Here is a 6,811-nt window from a genome sequence, read left to right on the forward strand (position 1 = left end):
TTTTAAATCTAAATCATTTTAAACATGTATTGTTTTATAGACATTTAATTTTTTTTCATTCTTACGAGTCGTTTATAATTGTATTGAATAACTGTTTAAAAATTATTGATACTCTTTAACAGTAACCTACCTAAGACTATTTAAATACAATATATAGAGGATGGTTCTACTTTCATTCTAACCTTTAAACTTAGTGAAATACAATATTTAATATTTACATACGTTTATATGTTTAGTTTCTTAGTAGTATTTCATTCTTGTAATTATTTTGTAGTATTTAGACATTATTATCATATTTTCTAGAGATATTGTTAATATTGTTTTATGTTAAACTTTTCCATGAATCACAATCTATTTATAGTTATGTCAAGCCCTAATGAGCTCTGATATCGATTGGCTAATATTCCTTGACCAATCAGAGCGGTTAAGCATTTTACAGTTTCCACTAAAATTCTGGATCTGGTAGTGTGCATGAGTACAGGCACACACAAGTTTGACATTCTGCTGCTAATTTTCGAAGAAGAAACTTCTCTAAAAGCGCTCTAAGGTTAAGTTATTAATTGTTTAATAATCATGTAAAAGCCACATTTGCATGTAACGAATCTAAGAGACGATCTTTTATCAATTTGTAATTTTAGTAATTTCTTTCTAAGGAATTAATGAAGATATTTTAATATTTTTTCTTTATTTATGTTGCAGCCATCTTGAAATATTAGATTTTTTGTTGATATAGATTAACACAGGCCTTGCTACTATTCAGATTCATTAGTTTTATAGAACAGAATCATGAGGATTAGTTTCAATTTTTTCAGTTATTACATTTTTTAACAACTTAAGACTGTTTTAAATCTTTTATTTCGCTAGACAATTCTGAGAATCACATTTTCGGTTTAAATATTAACAGTGTATAGTACAATTGTTATTGTCAACTACTTTAGTTTTAAGTAAGTGCAAGTTAAAGGTAAGTTGATAAAAAACTGGTTGATTTCAATTTATTCAACAAAATTTTCTTGGCTTCTGATCAATGTCATTTTAATATCCTAAACTCGACTTTGTTGCAATGGTACCTCTGACTCAACCTATTGTGTGTTATTTAATCAATTGTTAAAGTTTGATTGTATTTACGTTTAGACGATATATGGATTTTATTATTTTAGACTTTTTATAACCGTATACATATTTATTTGATTCAAACAAGCTGATTCTTTAAACCAATTTTATCGATTAATACATAATTTAAACACATTTTTAAAATAATTCAATTTGTATGCAATGAAAAGTCGCACATACTGTCAGAATATTGTATTATCAGTGATAACAGGGCTTTGGAATCATTTTGTGATTTTTAATACTATGGCAATCAGATCCATCAACTGATTTTCTCTTATATGTGTAAATTCATCAGATGAATAGATAGAACTCAAAGACATGTTATTTATCATATATAATTATCTTTAAAAACTGTATGTTTTATAGGTTTATCCACTCAGGCTAATGCATTTTTCTATACATTTATGCAACAGCCTATGAACAGTAACATTATTTTAAAAGAAGATTATTTAATGTTTTACTAGCATTGTATACGAACTGTTACTTGAACACCTTAATTTACAACCTTGAATGTAACAACCTTATGCACTTAATCTACTAGACGAACCTATCTCATTGATCTCATACAGTTTGTCTTTCTGATAAATTGATAACAATAATTATAGTTATGCGTGCATCTGTAACGTACATGAAAGCACACAAACATATTTAAAATGTTTTCTAATTAAGGTTATTTTTTTACAATGAAGAGAATGATTGAGCAACGAATGTATCAATTTGATTTTATAATGCAGTTGCAAAACCAGATATTGTTTTTTACTGATCATGATTCTTGGCCTGTTATTTATACTGAGATATGTATTAAGGTACATGCTATTTACTGAAAGGGACGGTCAATGAAAACAAGATAATGCATTTAGAAAGTTCGTTAGTTAATTGGTATCTCTCAACTTCTTCCCGAAGGCTTTAGGTTGACAAAGATGACAAAAGTATACCATTTCAGACCTAAAAAAATTAAAAAGAATTATGTCTTATATATATACTGACTTAGTTGTCTGATTATAAACCACTGTGCTTTAAATAAATCATCAATATATACGGAAAACGTTTAAACACCATAAGCCTACTCATGTTGTTATCCGCCACTAAACAGTTTATCATACAATGGGTTTTCCATTCTGTTAAATTGTAGTAAATGGAATTGCTAGGAATTAACTAGGAATACTGTTCAATGTAACATAGAAAAAAAGCTGGATACCAGTTTCTGTCTCTGCTTGCTGACTGTCCTGCATAATGATTTGGTTCACAGGAAGTATATACTTAAAGGGAAAGACAAGGTTGGAATAAAAACTTGATTTCAGAAAAAGAATACTATAAATAATAAGTCTGCAAATTTTCTGCCGCAAAATAATAATATTAAACGAATGATAACAAAATTTAAATCGCTAAATCACCGATTTCTACAGATCAGTAAGCGCGGCCATGTTTGTGTACTGGCCGTATAAAAACAGGTGCGCGTGATGTCATTTCCCCACATCTTTAGATTCATGATAAATCTAGTTGAATCGTAAGGAAATATTAATATAATAAAGTACTGACCAGACAATTTAATTTTCACAGGAGGTGTAGAGGAGATTTTTTTATTATGATTCAAAATACGTAACAATATCAAAAAAAAAAAAAATATAATAAATAAAGAAACGTACGGCTAGCCAAATTTTAGTTCTAGCCGTACGTGAGTCACGAACAACTAGCCAGGACGCACTGTACGTATTGTCTAGCCGTATGTCACTTTTCAAAATTATATGGATGTCGAACGTTATAAAATTGTTGATTTTCATGCTTATCATTTGTTGTTTTATTTGTATGAATTATTAATTCATTTTTGTTAATTTTAAGCACATGGGTCGAATAAAAAATGATCGGAGTGGAATAAATAAATAAAAATATCATTGAATGAAAAAAAAAAACAACAAACAAACGGTGAAATGCAAAAATAATTATATAATTTTCAAAACAGTAGATAAATATCGAACATAAAAGCACAGTCAATCAATTATTTAGCCTTAATTAAAACCTATCCATGGACTGACAATAGACTTTTAGTATTCCTTTCATGGAACATGCAAACTTTCCTTGATGAACAAACTTCTATACAGTACCGTCGGTAATTGTCGCAATTATCAAGAGTCTAACAACAATCATTTTCAGTGTTTGTTGTTTTTTTTTGTTTGTTTTTTTTTTTGCATATAAAAGGTGTCGAAAATTAAACTTAATGAAACAAAAAATGATTATTATCAAAATTTTGTAAACTATTTCAATTGGTGTAAATGCAAGCAAAGGCTATTTTTTCTCGACATCTTGCGATGACAAAGATCGATATATATATATAGCGATCAAGGCGATTAATCTCTAAAAAGTTAACATCCAAAGACAATTAATGCTGTTTCTAGGTTAAAATCCTCGCTTAAAGTCATAAATAACATATGCATTTTCGACTTCCATTAAATTTTGAAAAATGCCGTACTTCTAGTCAATACAGCGTGTCCTTGCTAGTCGTACGTGACACTAAAACGTGTTCTTAATAGTACATATCATTAAATTTTTGCAGTTTGATTCTGACTTTCAAATTTAAAGGTGTGGACATATGTTATAATTGATGTACACATTTAAAAAATATAAGCATCTCTTTTGAAAAGTAAATTGTTAACATGTCTGTTAACGTATGATGCTGCGCATCGTAATCATAGCCTAATATTAACTGCAGGCAAATCATTGGCTGCTCAAAAATCTAATTTGCATAATTTATTCACACAATTGCTGGTTCTTACTACTTATGTCTAATACTGCGCATTGTCCATTTTAATTGTTCCTAATTTGCACCAAATGCTCCTGTCACATTGTGTACTGACGATTTTTATTGCTCCTTGTATGCCTCTGTGCCGACAGACCTTTTGATCATGCACAATGTTGCCCTGATTGGTAACTTACCCTTGTCAAATATTCGTATGACGAAATAGACATCTTTTTTTTTACGCTTCATAAGTGAACTGAATGACCTTAGGGGGAATTAGGTTCCACACTGTAGTAAATTACAGCACGTCATAAAATAGCCAACACATTTTTTCAGTTACCAATAATCATTTGAAATATTAAGTAGATTTATGATTTTTTGGCGACGCCGGTGAGCGGCGTCGTCTATTATGGAACGCTTTTTATTTTTGCCTATGGAAGGAGCTGTTATTATTAGCAGTTAATTTCATGTTGTGTAAATTAGTTTTACTTTGATTCGTAAAAATCAAGTAAACAAATGTGTTGTTATATTTGTATTTAATAACTTTATGTAAAAAGCATGTGCATTGTGATATTATTTTCACGAAATTGCGGGTTAAGTTTAACAGCTTGTCCCTTAGTTTTAATGACAATACTAAAACCCGGATTTCGAATATCGTTGTGGTCTAGATTGAGGCCGTATCATTTATACATTTTCAAAATTTTCCTACAAGAAGAAAGTTCACCTGCAATTGAGTATAAGGATAGGTAATGAAACTGTTGTAAACGATTATCCTATTGATTTTATCCTTATTACATTTATCTGTTGCGCAGAATGGTTGTTTTTACAAAGTGTACCAGTATCCGGATGTTGAAAGCTATCCGATTTCCTGCAATTACTGCTGACACATGGCCATTTATTTTTTTATGAATACTTTACCATTAATTTGCATGGCTTGATAAAATTGAACCTGCAACATTTCATAATTTTGCTGTTTATCGTGTTCTTTTGGGTTTCAGGTTTTCTTTATTTTAAGGGGAAGTAACTTATGTTTACTAAATTATTTGCTCTTTTCTGTCTATCTAAGGTATTACTTATAATACTATTTTTGTTGTATATAATTCACCAGTTGTAAGGTCATCAAAAGCATGTTAATGTTAATGTTAGGATTTCATATTTATTTAATATAAACTGGGAATTATTAATGTTATGTGCATGTACATGTATATCTTAGACAGTAGTATATTGATATGTTGAGACTTATAATTTTTCTGCATTTAAAAGAGATACAGTTATGTCATTATTATTAAAGGGATGAGACTTTCATTTAAAGTTATAAATGATAAAACATGTATTGATTGAAAATGTCCTAAACTTGGATCAAGCAATATAATTAATAAAGTCTCAAAAAATCATATTCTGAATAGTTATTCTTTTTTTTCTAACATGTGCATAGTTTGAAAAGGACAGCTTCTGTCTTATCTATTTGTAATGAAGAGACACCGGTCTCAACCTCCAGGTCTCCTGAGTCAACGCGACAACAGACTGTACATAGAGTAGATTGTTACTTGCCCTTGAATAAATTTGTGCACTAAATTTATAGTGGGTGATTTGTGCCACATGAAAACCAACATAGTACAAAAAGTAACTGGGCGCCAGATGAAAACATGAAAATACAATCTACCACAAAGGTTTGTTTGTTTTGCATTTTCATGTTTTTGCCCGGTGCCCTTGATGCAAAATACAAATCAGCCTTCATAAAATTTCTTCTTATGTTGGTCACAGGTTAATGAGTTCTGGTCAAGCTCAAAGTTTTTCTCATCCTATGACTGCATATAAGCATGAGTTCAATTTCCTATGCTCTGTAACATAAGAAATTCACGAACACAAATCGATATAGTGGGAAATATGTTGTGGTTTAGAACTGTTCATTATTAAAGAGAAAATGTGTAGCAGGACGGATAGCTCAGTTAATTGTCTTCTGAAAGTCATGGGTTTGAGTCATGGTCAGGCAGTTTCAGTCAGGGTTTAGAAGTGGTTTTTCAATTGACACATGTTTGATTCATTTAACAGATTGCATTATTTGAAATGGACAAAGGCAGTATTGCATGATACTTTTAGATCTACAAAGGGCATTTGATACAGTTGAACACACTATCCTGCACATGAAGAAGTTTTTTCTTCTTCTTCATGAAACTTCAAGCATCTGCCATATATAATGACATTCTTACATGGTTTAAGTCTTATCTCTGATAGTAGCTGGTTGATGTGGCTGGTACTTATTCTACTACTGCTCTGAGTACCTATGCTGTCCCCCTGATGTTCATTTTAGTCCTCTTTTATGTCTAATATATGTCAATTACATGTCTTCAACCCTAAGCAATAAGCTTTTATTATAATGCCACAGGCACGAGTATCAGACCTTGGATGAAAAAATATGGCCAGATTGATAAAAAAAACCTGTGTTCATCTTAAAAGTGTCAACAACCAAAATAAAATGTAAATAATGACCCCTTTAAAAATATACTTCAAGTTGAAAGTATATTTTTAAGGGGATCATTATTTACATTTTTTGTTTTGGTTTTTATAAACACAGTTTTTTTTTATCAATCTGGTCATCTGGTCATATTTTTTCTTCCCAGGTCCGATACTCGTGCCAGTGATTATATGCTGATGACTCAGGAATCCTTGTGTCTCATAAATTAAATCTGAAGAAATTCTTTCTTATAACATGAGTCTTATAAGATTGCTTAATTGACTATAAATTGCCTTTGCATCTTGGCAAGACAGAGTCTATTCTTTTTTGGTTTAAGTTTCAACTTAACCTGGACCTAGCCTCCAGGTCACATGTAATGGTACTGCTATAAAGTACACATCTTTTGTTAAGTATTTAGGTGCAAATCTGGATCAAATTCTTTTGGCGTCGCCCTTTGATGCTTTGCATCAATGCTTTTCTTGTGTTTTATTGGATTAAATTTACGGTAGTAG

This window comes from Ruditapes philippinarum, unplaced genomic scaffold, assembly GCF_026571515.1.
Source record: "Ruditapes philippinarum isolate M1 unplaced genomic scaffold, ASM2657151v2 ctg1037_1_1_1_1, whole genome shotgun sequence".
Taxonomy (NCBI): domain Eukaryota; kingdom Metazoa; phylum Mollusca; class Bivalvia; order Venerida; family Veneridae; genus Ruditapes; species Ruditapes philippinarum.